Here is a 17924-nt window from a genome sequence, read left to right as displayed (position 1 = left end):
AGGACACGTGGCGACGCAAACACAATGGCAGTCCACAATGTACCTACCACGGGTGTCACGAGCGACACTGCCAACTCTCTTTTCTTTGACATCCTGCAGAACCCCACCCACCAGGAAAATTGTGAAAAGCTTTGTTTTCTTGTAGCTACAGCATGAGAATAAACTTTTATGCTTTGAGCCACCCCTCCCGCAAGAAAATGTCTCCAATCACAAAGTGTTCTTTTTCAAGCCTTATAAATGCTCCTCTCCTTCCCCAGAGATGGATACACCTGCCTGAGGCTCACCTGACCTGTTCCTCCTCCTCTGTCTCCCTGGAGAAGTCCTGCTGTCGACCACCACCTCTGAGGAAGGTGGTTAAGACAACGTCACTTGTTTTTCCAAGCCCTAATTGCTCGGAGACTTTTCTTCCCACCATCAAGAGCCACAGCACCCTGTTCCCCTTGCAGACATCTTGGTGGGAACCCAGCCCCAACATCCAATATACCAGAGGGCGGAGTTCCTGGAGGCTATATGTCCGCCCAGGCCAGTGATGAGGAGACCAGGGAAGGCTCTCAAAAGGAAGGCAGGGTTTGAAGCAGCGCGCTAGCATGGAAAACCCAGGGTCCCCAAGCTCTAAGCCTCCATCCCCTGGCAACAATCACTCAGATGCAATTCAGTTAATTCCCTTCCACGCCACCTCAACGCTCATGGCAGCCTTCCCACACACAATAGCAGAGGGGGCAGAGTCAAGGGCATGAAGGGACCTCAGACTCACCCTTTCTCAAGCGGAGATAATCAAACACCAAGCAGCAGATTTGCTCCTTGACACGCGTGGGGTTATGGTCACTCTCATTCTTTCCCTCAGGCCCTGTTGTTTTAGGATCATATGAAGTGACTCGAAAAATGGCCAATATTTCTCCCCTGACATAAGGGCATAAATCACTACATCTTCGGTGCGTTCTTTGTGGTATCGATTCTTCTGAGAATGAAGGCAGATGGTTCCGATATGGCATCATCTAATATTCGCCCAGCTTGATTTATGTGCGTTACCTGAACATAAACTGGTCTTACCTTATTTCTTACACACTTGTCAAATTAAGGTAAGATATTCTTGTTGACCTTTAAACCTAAAAAAAAAAAAAAAATTAAACGTGTCTGAGACATTTTCCAGCAAGCATTAAAATGAGCTGGGCCCTCAGATGCCAATTAAGAGGATGTAATTATGAAAAGGATCGTAGTCTGTGCTTCGGGTAATGATTTAATTTTAGTTTTAATGCGTTCACTCAATAGAGGGAAAGAAAATAAGCTGGTTACGAATAATCTTGTGAAAGAGACGAGGACAATTTGGCACCATTTGTTCCTTAATTTACCAAAATGGGAAGGAGCTGGGGGAGCTTGGCACCCCAGTCTTCCAGTAGGAAGGAACACTTCTTGAAAGGTGCAGAAAGAAGCTGCAGTGGCAAGAACCAAAATAGCGACGAAGCAGCCGTTTGCTGTGATGTTACCAAACAGAGCCAGCGCCAGCCTTCAAGCTGCGCGAGGGTGTGAATTGGATCTAACTTCTAGCAGAGGAGGAAATTCCGTTTGGGTGCTGCATTAAGGCTTTCTCCTATGTCATTTCTCCCACCGCCCTTCCCACAGCCAAGTCCAGACCCAGGGCTCTGGGCAACATCCACATGAGGATGGCCATTGCCTGCCAGGACTCAGAAAAAATGAAGGTACTCTTCACCCTCCTTCTATGAACACCATTTCAAGGTGAAAGGATGCCAGCTATACCCATTTGGGCTAACATCAGTATATCCAAACCTATACACACACACGCACACATGCACGCAAGCACGACTGTGACCACATAGGGCTTAGTCCATGAGGTTGCCTTTGGCATCCTTGAGGTCCCTTTCAGAAAAATACCCACTTAATCCACTTTAATCACTCATAAAGCTAGTATGAAGGTTAAAAGACAAAAGTAGTAAAAATAAGTATGATTACAGCAATTAGTTTAGGGGTACATAAAAAAAGATGTAAAACATAAAACATTGGGGTAGGGAGAATAATAATGTTGAGCTTACAATGGGATCAAACTTAAGTTGTTATCAACTTAAAGTAGACTATTATAGATATAAGTTTCTATATGTAAGCCTCGTGGTAACCAAAAAGCAAAAATCTATAGGAAATAGACAAAAGATAATGAGAAAGGAATATAAACATCCCACTTAAGAAAGTCATCAAACCACAAAGGAAGAGAGCAAGAAGAAAAGAACAAAGAAGAACTCCAAAAACAATCAGAAACCAGTGAACAAAATGTCAATAAGCATGTACCTGTCAATAATTACTTTAAATGTAAATGGACTAAATTCTCCAATCAAAAGACATAGAGTGGCTGAATGGATTTAAAACAAAAAAGACACATTTATATGCTACCTACAAGAGACTCACTTCAGATGTAAGGACACATGTAGACTGAAGATAAAGGGGTGAAAAAAGATATTCTATGGAAACCAAAAGAAAGCCGGAGTAGTTATACTTACACCTGACAAAATAAACTTTAAAATAAAAGCAGTAATAAGAGAAAGAAGGGCATTACATAATGATAAAGAGGTCAATCCAATAAGAAGATATAACATTTGTAAATATTTATGCACCCAACACAGAAGTACCTAAATATATAAAGCAAATATTAACAGACCTAAAGGGAGAAATAGACAGCAATACAATAATAGTAGGGGACTTTAATACCCTACTTACATAAATGGATTAGGTTTTCCAGACAGAAAATCAATAAGGAAACATCAGCTTTAAGTGCACATTAAACCAGATAGACTTAGATATTTATAGAACATTCCACCCCAAAGCAACAGAATAGACATTCTTCCCAAATGCATATGGAACATTTTCCAGGACAGATCATGTGTTGGGTCAGAAAACAAGTCTTAATACATTTTAGAAGACTAAAATCATATCACACATCTTTTCTGACCACAATCGTAGGAAGCTAGAAATTAACATGAATAAAACTGGAAAATTCACAAATATGTGGAGATTAAACAATATGCCACTGAACAACCAATGTGTCAAAGAAGAAATAAAAGGAGAAATTTTTAAAAATGCCTTGAGATAAATGAAAACGGAAATATAACATACTAAAATAAATGGAAAGCAGCAAAAGCAGGTACAAGAGAGCAGTTAATAGCAATAAATGCCTACCTCAAGAAACAAGAAAAGTCTCAAATAAATAACCTACTGTTATACCTTAAGGAACTAGAAAAAGTGAAACCCAGAGTTAGTAGAAGAAAGGAAATAACAAAGATTAGAGCAGAAATAAATAAGAGACTAAAAAGACAATGGAAAAGATCAACTAACAGCCAGTTCTTTGAGGATAAAACAAAAATAAACTGACGAACCTTTAGCTAGACTCACCAAGAAAAAAATAAAGAGAAAAAAATAAAAAATAAAGAGGACTTAAATAAATAAAATCAGAAATGAAAGAGGAGATGCTACAACCTTACCACAGAAATCAAAGGATCTTAAGAAACTACTGTGAACAATTATGTGTTAAGAAGTTTGATGACCTAGAAGAAATGGATAAATTCCTAGAAACATAAAGCTACCCAGACTGAATCATGATGAAATAGAAAATCTGAACAGACCGATTACGAGTAAGGAGAGATTCCTTACATAATCCGTAATGGAAAACTTCCCAACAAACAAAAGTCCAGAACCAGGTGTCTTCACTGGTGAATTCTACCAAACATTCCAAGAAGAATTAATACTAATCCTTGTCAAACTCTTCCAAAAAATAGAAGAGTAATGAACTCTTTCAAACTCTTTTTACAAGGCCAGCAATACTCTGATACCAAAATGGACAAGAATGGCACAAGAAAAGAAAATTACAGACCAATATCCTTGATGAACACGGATGCAAAAATCCTCAACAAAATATTAGCAAACTGAATTCAACATACATTAAAAGGATCATACACCATGATCAAGGGGGATTTATTCCAGAGATGCAAGGGTGATTCAACATTCACAAATCAGTTAATGTAATACATCACATTAACAAAACAAAGAAGGAAAATGATATAATCATCTCAATAGATGCAGAAAAAGAAATGGATAAAATTCAACATCTATTTATGATTTAAAAAAGACTCTCAACAAAGCAAGTGTAGAAGGAATGTATCTATGCATAACAAAGACTGCATATGACAAGCCCACAACTAACATTATACTCAACAGTGAAATGCTGAAAGCCTTTCCTCTAAAATTTGAAACAAGGGCGCCTGGGTGGCTCAGTCGTTAAGTGTCTGCCTTCGGCTCAGGTCATGATCCCGGGGTCCTGGGATCGAGCCCCGCATTGGGCTCCCTGCTCTGCGGGAAGCCTGCTTCTCCCTCTCCCACTCCCCCTGCTTGTGTTCCTTCTCTCGCTGTGTCTCTGTCAAATAAATAAATAAAATCTTAAAAAAAATAAAATAAAATAAAATTTGGAACAAGACAAGGACGTCCACTCTTGCCACTTTTATTCAACATAGTATTGGAAGTCCTAGCCAGAATTAGGCAAGAAAAAGAAATGAAAGGCAGGCAAATTGGAAAGGAAGAAGTAAAACTGTCACTCTTTGTAGGTGGCATATGTTTTATATACAGAAAACCCTCAAGACTTCATCAAAAAACGGTTAGAGCTAATAAATTCAGTGAAGTGGCAAGATACAAAATCAATACACAAAAATCTGATGCATTTTTATACACTAATAATGAGCTATCAGAAAGAGAAATTAAAAGAACAATCCCATTTACAATTGCATCAAAAAGAATGAAATACCTAGGAATAAATTTAACCAATAGGTTATAGACTTGTATATTGAAAACTATAAGACAATAATGAAAAGAAATTGAAGAAGACACAAATAAATGGAAAGATATTCTATGCTCATGAATTGAAAGAATTAATATTGTTAAAATGTCCATACCAGCCATGGTAATATATAGATTCGATGCAATCCCTATAAAAATCCCAGTGGCATTTTTCCCAGAAACAGAACAAACAATCCTATAATTTGTATTGAACTATAAAAACACCCCAAATAGCCAAAGCAATCTTGAGAAAGAAGGACAAGGTTGGAGGTATCATGCTCCCTGATTTCAAGCTATAAATCAAAACTATAGTAATTAAAACATTATGGTATTGGCATAAAAACAGACACATAGATCAATGGAGATTCCAGAATTTAACCCACACATATATGGTCAATTAATTTGTGACAAAGGACCCAAGGACATACAATGGGGACAAGACAGTCTCTTCAATAAATGGTGTTGGGAAAACTGGACAGCCATATGCAAAAGAATGAAACTGGACCACTTTCTTATACCATACACAAAAAATAACTCAATATGGATTGAAGACTTGAATGAAAGACTTGAAACCATGAAACTCCTAGGAAAAAACATAGGTGGTAAACTTCTTTTTTTTTTTTTTTTTTTTAAAGATTTTATTTATTTGACAGAGAGAGACACAGCGAGAGAGGGAACACAAGCAAGGGGAGTGGGAGAGGGAGAAGCAGGCTCTCCGCCAAGCAGGGAGCCCGATGCGGGGCTCGATCCCAGGACCCTGGGATCATGACCTGAGCCGAAGGCAGACGCTTAACGACTGAGCCACCCAGGTGCCCCGATGTGGTAAACTTCTTGACACTGGTCTTGGCAATGATTTTTTGAATCTGACACCAAAAGCAAAAACAAACAAGTGAGATTACATCACGCAAAAAGTTTCTGCACAACAAAGGAAACCATCATCAAAATGAAAAGGCAACCCACTGAGTGGGAGAAAATATTTTCAAATCATGTATCTGATAAGGCGCTAATGCCCAAAACATGGAAAGAACTCATACAACTCAATTGCAACCCCCCCGCAACAATTCAATTAAAAAATGGGCAGGAGATCCAAATAGACATTTTTCCAAAGACACATGGGTACATGAAAAGATGCTCAACATCACTCATCATCGGGGAGACGCCAAATTCTCGGGGAGAATGAGATATCACCTCACACCTATTAGAATGGATATTATCAAGAAGATAAGAAATAACAAGTGCTGGCAAGGATGTGGAGAAAAGGGAGCCCTCATATACTGTTGGTGGGAACGCAAACTGGTGCAGCCACTATGGAAGACAGTACGAAGTTTCCTCAAAAAATTAAAAATAGCACTACCCTATGATCCAGCAACCCCACTTCTAGGTATTTATCCAAAGAAAATGAAAACACTAACTTGTAAAGATATCTGCACCCCATGTTTACAGCGGCATTTTTTATAATAGTCAAGATACAGAAACAACCTAAGTGTCCATCGATGGGTGAATGGATAAAGAAGATGTGATACACACACACACACACACACACACACACACAGTGGAATATTATTCAGCCATAACAAAGAATGAAATCTTGCTATTCATGACAAAAAGGATGGACCTCAAGGGCATAATGCTGAATAAATAAATCAGAGAAAGACAAATACCATATGCTCTCTCCTATATGTGGAATCTATCATCTATCTATCTATCTATCTATTTTTTAAAAACAAGCTCATAGATACAGAGAACAGATTGGTGGTTGCCAGAGGTGGGGTGTTGGCGGGGGGTATGTGTGGAAGAAATGGAATGTTTCTGTTTTTGTAATTTAAACAAATTTAATTTTAAAAATACCCATTTAACAACCAACCTCTACTTAAAGAAATCTATCCCCCAAAGCTCACTGAGGTAACAAAAGGGATCCCATTGGTAATGCCCGGCTGCCCGTTAGAGCCCTGTCTCCATCTTGCCTCGAAATCTCCTGTGTATGCACAACAGCCAACCCCAAATCCCTTCTGCTCCCAGACCCAGCTTTCAGCCTCCTTGGCCAATGACCTCCTGCTCCTTCTACTCCCTTCTTTCTTCCACTGTGAGAACTCTGCTCTTCCTTGAGTAACCCTATCCCTTCTTCCTTCCAGGACCAGCAGGATTTGTTTTTCTTACTATCCTAATGACACAGAGGCCCAGGAAATGCCAGGCAGGCCGAATTCTCCTCATGAGGCTGGGAGGAGGGGACATGCAGGTCCTGGTCTATTAGTGATTATTTCACTGTCACACCCATCTGCACGTACACGTGCACGCATATGTGCACGTACACATATTCCTTCACCCTGGAAAGGCTGCAGGGGGTGTGGACAAGAGGAAACACACTCTGTAGGGGTCCCCTGACCTTCCAAGTCACGTGGGGTGTGAATTGCTCAATGCCAGACACACAAGTGTTCCATCTCTAGCAACATGTCTAATGAGAGTGGGCTACACAGCTGGGTGCTAATGAGTCCTTCCTGTCCGGCAGCCCATGGTGCTTAACCTCAGCCCTCTGACCCTGGGGAAAGCTGAGGCAGAAGGGTTCTGACACCCTAACCAGGATGGCGGAGGCTAGCCTGGGAGAGGCCTGGCTCTCAGCATCTAACTGCGGCAATGCCGCTCATCTGCCCCAAGTCTGACCCTGTCCACCACCTTCTCAGGGTTGGGGGGAGGGGGGCCCTGGGCCACTTGGAGCCCTGTTCACATTACCAAAGCTTACTGAGGACCAGCCATGTGCAAGATCACCTCACAGACTCGCACAGGATCAGACAACTGTTGGAACATTTTCCAGAGGGCCTGCTCCCCACAGAGCCACAGCGAATACACTCATGGGGGCCTTTCTCCTGGGTTCTGGCAGCCCTATCTTCACCTTCATCTGGCTGAAAGAGGCCACAGGACAGTACTTGAGAAAAGCAATACTTTTTTTTTTTTTTTTTAACTTTGTGGCCCCTCAAACAATGCTTTCAACATGATAGTTCTGACTAAACTCCTCAAATATTTCCATTTGCCATTTTTCTCTATTTTCATACCCATCTGTGTCTTAAGATTCAATTAAACCTCTAGGGGTCAGCCACTTTCAGTCCACAGGCCAAAACCTACCTGCCACTGATTTCTTTTTTTTTTTTTTATAGATTTTATTTATTTATCTGACAGAGAGAGACACAGCGAGAGAGGGATCACAAGCAGGGTGAGTGGGAGAGGGAGAAGCAGGCCTCCCACGGAGCAGGGAGCCCGACACGGGGCTTGATCCCAGGACCCCGGGATCGTGACCTGAGTCAAAGGCAGACACTTAACGACTAAGCCACCCAGGCGCCCCCTGCCACTGGTTTCTATAAATAAAGTTTTATTGGGACACAGCCACTTCCATCGTCCTCATATCATCATGGCAGCCTCACATGAAGGTGGCAGAGCTGAGCAGTTTCAGCAAGAGACTTTTTGGATCATGAAGCCTAAAATATTTACTATCTGACCCATTAGGAAAAAAGTTTGCTGACCTCTGACCTACACTATAAATGTGATTTCTTTATCAATCATCAAATAAACCTTGGGGATGCCCAATAAACTTTGGGTATGCCATTCAACACCATCACTTGAAGAAATAAAAATGAAAATCTCAGAAGCTCAGGGTAAATCATGAAGAGCTCCAACTCCAAAACACACATCTCTTTAAATTACACACACACACACAGGAATACATTCTCACAGGAAAAAAGACCTCAAACAGTACAATGAAAGATCCCTTTGAAAGCCACCCCAATCCAGTCCACTCCACCCCGGGGGGAAATTTGTTATAATTGCTTCCAGACTCTTCTCTAGATATATACTTACAAATATGTAAATAATGAATATATCCTTGTGGCTTTTTAGCCATACATGTTATATGTGTATGCATTGTTCTCACTTGGCTTTTTCACTTAATACACTTTGGACGTGTTTCCCAGGCCGTTCATACAGATCTACTTCATGCTTTTTAACTGTCCAGAATATTCCAACGTGCGGGTGTTGCAAACTCCAATCTCAATGCACACAAACATTTGGAGGTGGCAGCACCAGCTCTCCTTCCTAGGAGAATCAAAAACCACCGGTCACCTTGGAAAGCGACCTTCAGCAGATGGCCTGCAGGCGCCTGGTGCCCACTCCATTTATGGGAAGATACCCCCCACCCTGGGGGCCCCTGGGTACTTGTCCACAATAAGCATCCTGTCAATGAGTCTTTGTGCGACCCTCAGCCTCTCCTGGCAGAGCCCCTAAGATCCAGGACTCCAAAAACCCCATTCAAAGAAGCTATTTGAAAGGAGAATCACTGTGAATTTAAATGACTTTCTCAGAAGCTTGACTTTTAAAAAAGGAAGATGAATCTGGCCCTTGCAAATAAAAAACAGATTGAGAAGCTGAGCTTCGTGGAGTGACTTAAACAGGCATCCAGAGCTGGCACCCTCTGGGAACGGTGCAGCAAAGGCGGCAGGCGTTCGGAACAGGCAGAGCCTGGAGCTTGGCTCAAGAGCATCCTCCCCCACCTTTTTATCTCCTCCTCTTCCCCCTGCCTTCACTGGCTCCCCCACCTTCCCCTCATCCCTTTGCTGCACCACCCTCACTGAGCACCACTCCCACTGGGTGCTGGGCCGTACATCCCTCCCTCATGGGGTTCCCAGGGATGCAGACAGTCCTGAAGCAAGGCCCCATGGTGTGCGGCCCTAGTCTGGGCAAAGGAAGGTGCCTGTGCCTAGGATGTGGGAGGTGGGGACTGAAGGAGGGCCAGGTAAGGGATGGGGGCACCCCCAACCAAAGGTCTGGCAGCAGGGGCATGCACCTCTCCCACCAGATGGATGCAATTTTCTTGTTCAAAAGACCCACTCTGGCTGGTGGTAGAGAAGAGATCTGGGGAGGGGAGGGCAGCTGTCCGCCTGTCCATTCCTCCCCACCCACAGGTAGCCTGAGTAGCGCTGGGTAAACACCTGGCCAAAGGGGGGGGTCCCACATGCGGCTGGGGCAGGGCCTGTGTGGGCTGCAGGGCAGTGTGGCTGGGCATGGGCATTGCCTCTTCCCTGATGGTCCAGCCATGGCAAAGGGCTCCAAGGACCCTCCCTTAGGGAGCGAAAGCGGGGCTGAGGGGAACTGAGCTCTGACGCAGCTGAAATTCACGAGGTGGCCAGGAATGGAGGCCCCCGGTGAAAATCCCACCAGATCCCTGGCTGGCTGGAAGACCACACACACGGGCCTTAACCTTGGGTTCCTCCGCATTAGCGGTTCTTGGGGCTTTGCTGTACGAACAAGGTGAGGTCACGCAGTACTGCACCCAACCAAGTGCTGGGCCTGACCGGAGGTATTCAGCGGATGCCACGTGTGCTAACATCCCATCAGCAGAACGAGTTCCCGGGCCTTGTTAACAAGCCTCTCTCCTGGAATCAAGCCCAGACTGTCCGCCCCACACAGCTTCTGTGTCCCCACGCTGCAGCCAGCGGTGCTGGATCCCTTCCTTCCTGCCACGAATGCGTGCACACGTGGACGGCGCTCACCTGGACACGCAGGTAGGCTGGAGCCCAGGCAGGAGGTCAAGCTGAGTAAGGGAAAGAACTTTCATGTTTGGAAAGCTGCCGTCAGGAAGAAAGGGGGTGGCAGCAGGCACCAATAGCCTAATTCATTTCCCACCCAGTTTCCTTTGAAAGGACCCAATCAATATAAAAACGGGGTGGGGGCATGGAGCCTGTATTCCTGGAGGAAAGCTGTGCAGGGTACATCAGGCAAGCAGGTGCCCCCAGGAATTCCTGCAGACCTAGAGCAGCAGGCGCAAGATGGGTGACTGGGCAGCCACTGGGAGGTCAGGGCACCTGGCAGAGCCTGAGCACCCATGAAGGAGGTCCAAGAAGGCTTCAGGAGACAGGCGCCTGGGTGGCTCAGTGGGTTAAGCGTCTGACTCTTGGGTTAAGCATCTGACTCTTGGTTTCAGCTCAACTCATGATCTCGGTCATGAGACCAAGCCCTGGGGTGGGCTCCCCGCTCAGCAGGGAGCCTGCTGGAGATTCTCTCCCTCTGCCCCTTCTTCCTCTCTAAAATAATAAATAAATAAACTTAAAAAAAAAAAAGAAGAAGGCTTCAGGGGGACACTCGGGGGTCAACCCTCTGGAGTGACCTCTCCAGACAGGCACTGATACATCTCACAATGTCTATAAAGAGTCTATAAAGCAAATGATTAGGGCAAAAGGAGACTTAATAAATCCCCAGTCATAAAGGTTTTAACACTTTTTAAATGTACAAATTATGCAAGCAAAATTAAGTGAGATTAAAGATTTGACTAATAAAACTCTGGCACTCCCTCTTACACCTTTGCACTCAGCAAACAGAATACAGTTTTCTCAATCACTCATAGAATATTTAGAAAAATGGGCTTATATTACCCTACAAGAAAAAAAACTCAATAGAAGTCATTATCTAACAGAATGCAAAAAAAAAAAAAAAAATAGAATCTAAGAAAAAAGAAAGAGATTAAAATGTTGGCTACAGCCTTGTTTTTAATAGCAAAAAAAAAGGTGGAAAAATATAAATTCCCATCAGTAGCTGAAAGTTAATTAAGTTTTGGTCCATCCCGGACGCCTGGGTGGCTCAGTAGGTTAAGCGTCTGCCTTCAGCTCAGGTCATGATCTCAGGGTCCTAGGATCGAGCCCCGCGTTGGGCTCTCTGCTCAGAGGGGAGTCTGTTTCTCCCTCTGTGCTCTCCCTCTTTCTTTCTCTTTCTCTCTCTGTAATAAATAAATACGATCTTAGAAAAAAAAGTTTTGGTCCATCCGAACTCTGGAATCCTATGCAATCAATTGTTGGAAAAATCACCCCATTCACTGAATACAGAGTTTCCAAAGAAGAGAATGGGGTACAGGTAAGAAAAGCAATAAACTGAGGAGATATGGTTAAGAATGTTCTGGAATTGAAGAAACACATGATTTCTTATGCAGAAAGTGTATACACAGTGCTTAGTAGGGTAAAGTTAAAAAAATTCACCCATCTTGGTAAAACCTGACAATAAAAAGAAAAAAGAAAAATCTTAAAGTTTACCAAAAAGAAAAGATAGATTACCCACCAATGGTGTGAACAACAGCAGACTGTGAAGTATACATTTTTTTCCAAGTGCTATAGGTAAATAGGGGTCATTCTATTTTTTAATGAAAAACAAGAAAAATGAAAAAACTTGTGTCTTTTAATGAAAAAACAACAAAAGGATACATTTCTGCAAGAGAAATGAACCCAGAGAGAAATGAGCAGGATTTTAAAAACACAGCATTAATAAAAATTTGTTAGCAAATTGAATTAACCATTGATTCTACATATTGATAATACCAGTTTCGTATTAAGGTCAAAAAAATCCTCAACTCTAACAAGAGGGAGGATGGAGGGAGAGACTATTCAGTGTGCAGTCCTCATGTGTGAAGATCCTTGACTGTTTTGAAGGATGACCACGATAATAACTTTACACATGCTAAAAGTTTATAGTTAAATATGTATGTTAACATTTTAAGGGTACTCAAAGGAAAGGGGGAAAAAAATCTACCATTTTCAAATTAACAGAGGAAAAAAAGAAAATGTTATCAATTAGACTGAGCATAAGAGAAGAGACTAGTAAACAGAAGCCACAAATGAGGTGATAGAAATAAATCCAAAGGGACGCCTGGGTGGCTCAGTTGGTTGAGCACCCGACTTCGGCTCAGGTTACGATCTCAGGTTTAAAAAAAAGAAAGAAAGAAATCCAAAATATCAGTGACAACAATAAATGGTTAGGGATTAAGTTCATCTAACATTCAGCGATGCTTGCTATATGTGAAGCCATGGTCTAAGCATCTTCCGTGTATTGTCATATTGATTGTCAAAACAAGCCCATGAGCGAGGTACTGTTATGATCACATTTTCTAAATGGGGTAACTAAGGCCCTGGAAGGTGAAGGAATGTGTGCAAGTGCCTACCACTGGCTGAGCAGAGCCAGGATCCGGACTCAGGCATGCGGGTTCCCCAACCTGTGCATTTCCCCGTACTCTCTGCTGCCTTCAGAAACACGTGCCTACTGCCAGCCAGATGAAGGCCATCAATCTTGGTGGAAAAGCCTTTCAAAGGCAACAGAAATAAGTCCATGTTAAGTGGAATGCCAGGAAATATTAACCCAAGGAAAGTTGACGTTGTGATGTTATTATCAGATCAAGTTGATTTCAAGGCCAAAAGGAATTGGTGGGGAGGGGGGGATAAGGAGTGGCACAACATAATGAAGAAAAGGACAGTCTGAAAAAGAAGATGTAGCAATTAGGAACTTGTAGGCATCTAACAAAAGCACTTCAAAATATATGCAATGGACGTCTGAACTATGCAGGGCCCCTCACACACAAATATTTTGCAAATAGTATATTAAGAGATCTTTAGAGATCTGTGACAATTTGAAAAAACTCACAGATGAGCCACACAGCCTAGAAATAGCAAAAACATCTGGGAAAAGTTAGGGACCCTTGTAAGAATACAGTATATAATACACGTACAAAATATGTCCATCGACTGTTTATGTTATCATCTGGTCAACAGTAAGCTGTTAGTAAAGTCTGGGGAGAGTCAAACGTGTTACTGTAATGTTCAACTGAATGGGGGTGGGTGCCCCAACTCCCATGTTGTTCAAGAGTCAATTGTAAAGCAAAAAGTGGCAATCACGAGGAAAATGAACAAAACTACCACAAGGGTGGAAGACTTTAACAGGCGTCATTTAGAAATGGAAAAGATCAAGTGACTAGAAAAAACTAGCAAGGATACAGAAAATTCGAAAAGCACTGTTTCAAGATTGATTTTATATGTGCATGTGTGTGAATGTGTATATATATATATGGAATGTACAGAAATATATATGTGTGTGTATCCCTATAGCCAGCAGATCAAGAAGGGACATTATTTTCAAATATCTGTAAAACATTTATAAAAGACTGACCACATACCAGGTTAAAATCTATTGCAAGGAATTAATACAATACAGGCCACATTCTCAAACCACAATGTACTTAAATTTAAAACAAATCAGGGGCGCCTGGGTGGCTCAGTCGGTTGAGCATCTGACTATTGATCTCAGCTCAGGTCTTGATCTCAGGGTGGTGAGTTCAAGCCCCGAGGTGGACTCCACACTGGGCGTGAAGCCTACTTTAAAAAAAGAAAGAAAAATGAACAATAAACTCCACCTTTCAGACATTCTAAGATGTACTTTTTTCACATCATCTCTGAAACCAAGATACATCTTACGAATGACGGGACGTTAGAATTTAGTGGTGGATTTTTTTTTTCTTTCTTCATGGTACGGAAAATAATGGTATGTGTTACAATCAAGATCATTCTAATTTCATGAAAAAATACGGTAGTTTTGATAAAATGTATGGGATGCAATACTACCTAATTAGAAATTAACAACAAGAGGGAAACTTAGAAGCTATGAAATACTCAAAGAAGAGATAAAAATAGCAATTTTCGGCTATCAAAAATTATGATGGTGACAACTTATGCACACCAAAACTTACGGAATGTGGCCAGAACTGTACTCAGAGGAAATTTTATTGCCTTAAGTGTTTTATTCTCAAAGAAAAAAAATAATAAATGGCTAGACATTCAACTTAAAAAATTAGAAAAAGAGCAAGATTAAAAAATTAAAGATGACAGGAGGAAGTACTGATTTTTAGGAATTCAATAGTAGGATGAATAAATAAACTCAACAGCTGTTTCTCAGAAAGGGTCAATAAATATATATAAATCTCTGGCAAAGTCCAATCAAGAAAAGAAAGAGAGGAAAAAACAGCATTAATGTGAAAGAGATGTAGCCAGAGATGCAAAAAAAAAAAAAAAAATTATTAAAACATAAGAATACCACGTGGAATCTTTATGCTAATAAATTTTCAAATCTTGATTAAATGTATGATAGTCTAGGGAAGCAGAAGTTATACAAACTGATTTAAGAAGTAGAAAAGCCGACCAGAAAATAAGTATGGAAAACAATCATTCCCACCCCCAGAGGCGTAGTCCTCAGACAGATTTCACTGGAAAATTTCAAACCTTCAAGGAACAGAAATTTTCTATGCTATTTAAAATGTTCCAGAGGATAAAGAAAGGAGGAAAACTTCCTAATTAATTTTATGAATAACACATAACCCTGGTACCAAAACCTGCCAAAGATGAAACAAAAATAAAATCGCAGGCTAATCTTGCTTGTCACTCTAGATGTAAAAATCCTAAATAAAAGATTATGGCCGACATGCACAGCATGCCCCCCACCCCCCCACTACCACCCCCAGCTCCAAATGCATGGAAATGCTGGATAAAACACAATATAAAATAATTAAATACATACTTGAGCTTGAAGGAAAGAAAAGGAAATCCTCAGGTGCACAAAATGAAGAGATGTGAGAGCAGAGCCATAAATTGTCAGCTGGTACCCCAGAGGCCCTGAGCGACAGATGGCAGACCCCAGAGGCCAGGACAGGGACGCCGGTGTCCACAAGGGGCAGGGATCCGGCCTGGGCTCTCATCCGCCCTGTGACAAGGAGCTGGACCTGAGGTCCTGCACAAAACTCAGGTTCTAGAAAGCATCCCATTCAGTGAAATGGGGGCTGGGACACTCAACCCCAGTCTGGGGAAATACAAAGAATCTTGGGGGATGGGCAGTTTCCAGAAAGAAAGGAAGCACCATGGCCATGGAAGTCCAAAAGTACACTATCTATGTGGTGCAGAATCCCCACATACAGAAATAATGGAAAAAACAGGTCCCAACCGATGCATCCATGGCTCTGCTGGCGGAAACAATTTTTGAAATGTTCCGAAGCAACACTCGTACAGCCCAGGAAGAACAGGGCTACCATAAAAAAGTTTTTTCAAAAAATCACCAATCTTAAATTAGTTTGGATAATTTTTGTTTCCCTAGAATATCATATAGAAATTATAATCTGGGGGCGCCTGGGTGGCACAGTCGGTTAAGCATCCAACTCTTGGTTTCGGCTCAGGTAGTGATCTCAGGGTTGTGAGATAGAGCCCTGCATCTGCTTCGGAGCTCAGCATGGAGTCTGCTTAAGATTCTCTTCTCCCTCTGCCCCCTCCCCTCTCTAAAATAAATAAATAAAATATTTTTTTAAAAAAAGAAATTATAATCTGCTCAAGGAAATGATTCACCAGGAGGGAAAAATCAGCTGACAAAGAAACAGAATGACTAGTAGTCTATGAACCTCAATAAGGAAAAACCTGAAAAAGATAATATAATTATGTTCTAAATTACTAAGTGAGTAAAAGGACTAAAAACAATGAAAGAACAGGAAATTACTAAAACACATAGAACATAAATCTTAGAAATCTCCACGGACTTCCTAGAAAGAAAAAAAATAGCGTGATTGAAATTCAAAACGCAATACAAGAGTTTAATAACAGATTGATTAGTTAAGCCAGGAGATGCAGTGACCAGGAGATAAATCTGACATAACCACCCAGCACACATCCATGGAAAATAGGAGATGGGGGTTACAAGGAAGAGAATAAAATAAGAAGGTCCAAAACGATACTAATAATCATGGAGACTGGCAGAAATGCATCCCCAGGGACTGAAACAAAGTCAGATCCATCTAGAAAACTTACAATCACGTTAAGTGTCAGTGTAGGGTCTCTGGAGCATTTCAGGGAACACTAGTCACTAAGACTCACATAACGCCGACCATATGCCAGGAGCTATTTTAATCACTCTTCATATATTAACTCATTTAATTATTACAACAACCTAAGAGTTTATTATTATGCCCAATTTATAGATGAGAAAACTGAGAAACAGAGTTTAAGTGATTGTCCTCAACTCTTAAGACCTGAAGTACAGTCATATCCATGTAGCTATCCCCAGCGTCCATTTTCTTACCCACCATGCCATGCTGTCCCTCACACATGTGGCTGGCTTTTCAAAGGCTAATATATAATATTAAATAAATCAAAAATTTCAAAGGCTAATAAGGAAAGGACCTATTGAAGAGATGACGACTGAAGACTTTTCAGAACTTGAGACAGCCATAAGACTGAGTAAATAAGTGTTCAACTTCCAAGCAGGGGAAATAAAATTATATACCTAGAGATACCCTGAGTGAAGCTGAGGAGTATCAAAGTGAAGAGAAAATCACAAAAACAACTAGAGAGAAAGATATTATCTACAAAGGACTGGCAGACTAACTCCAGGTTCCTCTGATGAATAATAGAGGCCAGAAAATAATGAACTAGGTCTTCGAAGGGCTGAAGGAAAACACCTATTACGCCAGAATTCTAGACCCAGCTCAACCATTTAGGGCAAAATCATACTTAAATGAACAAAATCCAAGAGAGTTTCTACAAGCCTTCCCTGGAAGAACTAAGGAAAGCAGTTATGTGAAGCAGTAGGAATTGGAACCCAGAGAGAAGGATGCAAGAAGCAGGAGTGAGCAAAGAACTTGGAGAACAGCTATCAACCGAAATAACCATTAATTGTAAATATTAATGACAGTAATACTGATTTAAAAAATTAGGGAGCTTATTAACCATATAGTGCTAAAATTAGACAAAAGATATGAGATGAGAATATGATCAGAACTGAAATGTTCCAGGGTCGCCTGGGTGGCTCAGTTGGCTGAGCGACTGTCTTCAGCTCAGGTCATGATCCTGGAGTCCCGAGATCGAGTCCCGCATCGGGCTCCCTGCTCAGCGGGGAGTCTGCTTCTCCCTCTGACCCTCCTCCCTCTCATGCTCTCTGTCTCTCATTCTCTCTCTCAAATAAATAAATAAAATCTTAAAAAAAAAAAAAAAGAAGAACTGAAGTGTTCTGTCATCATGGTGTTGTTTTGGAGGAAGGCAGAAATTCTGGTGACATTCATACTGTAGTAAGCCAAATGTGCACATTAAAAATGTGAAAGTAATCACTGAAAGAATAAACAGTAGAATACATAGTTTCCAAATCAGTAGAGGGAGCAAAATAGGAAAAAAAGAAAGTACAATCAATCCTATAGAAAGCAGAAAATATTTTTTAAGTTTTTATTTAAATTCCAGTCAGTTAACATACTGTGTAATCTTAGTTTCAGGTGT

At 41.5% G+C, this 17924-nt stretch overlaps 1 protein-coding gene across 2 annotated transcripts in view; it reads right to left on the bottom strand.

Annotated features, from left to right (window-relative positions):
* CHST8 (carbohydrate sulfotransferase 8) overlaps positions 1-17924 on the bottom strand; it is a 128448-nt gene that overhangs the window by 90298 nt on the left and 20226 nt on the right. The window contains exon 1 of one of the 2 annotated variants that reach the window (XM_032390602.1): positions 755-999. The exons of the other annotated variant lie outside the window; for it this stretch is intronic. The gene's annotated coding sequence lies outside the window, so the exon portion shown is untranslated. Of the gene's footprint in view, positions 1-754; positions 1000-17924 lie in introns of those variants that run through there. 2 annotated transcript variants of the gene reach the window in all.

Source organism: Phoca vitulina, unplaced genomic scaffold (genome assembly GCF_004348235.1).
Source record: "Phoca vitulina isolate PV1807 unplaced genomic scaffold, GSC_HSeal_1.0 scaffold58, whole genome shotgun sequence".
Lineage (NCBI taxonomy): Eukaryota > Metazoa > Chordata > Mammalia > Carnivora > Phocidae > Phoca > Phoca vitulina.
This window is presented reverse-complemented; position numbering and strand designations above follow the sequence as displayed.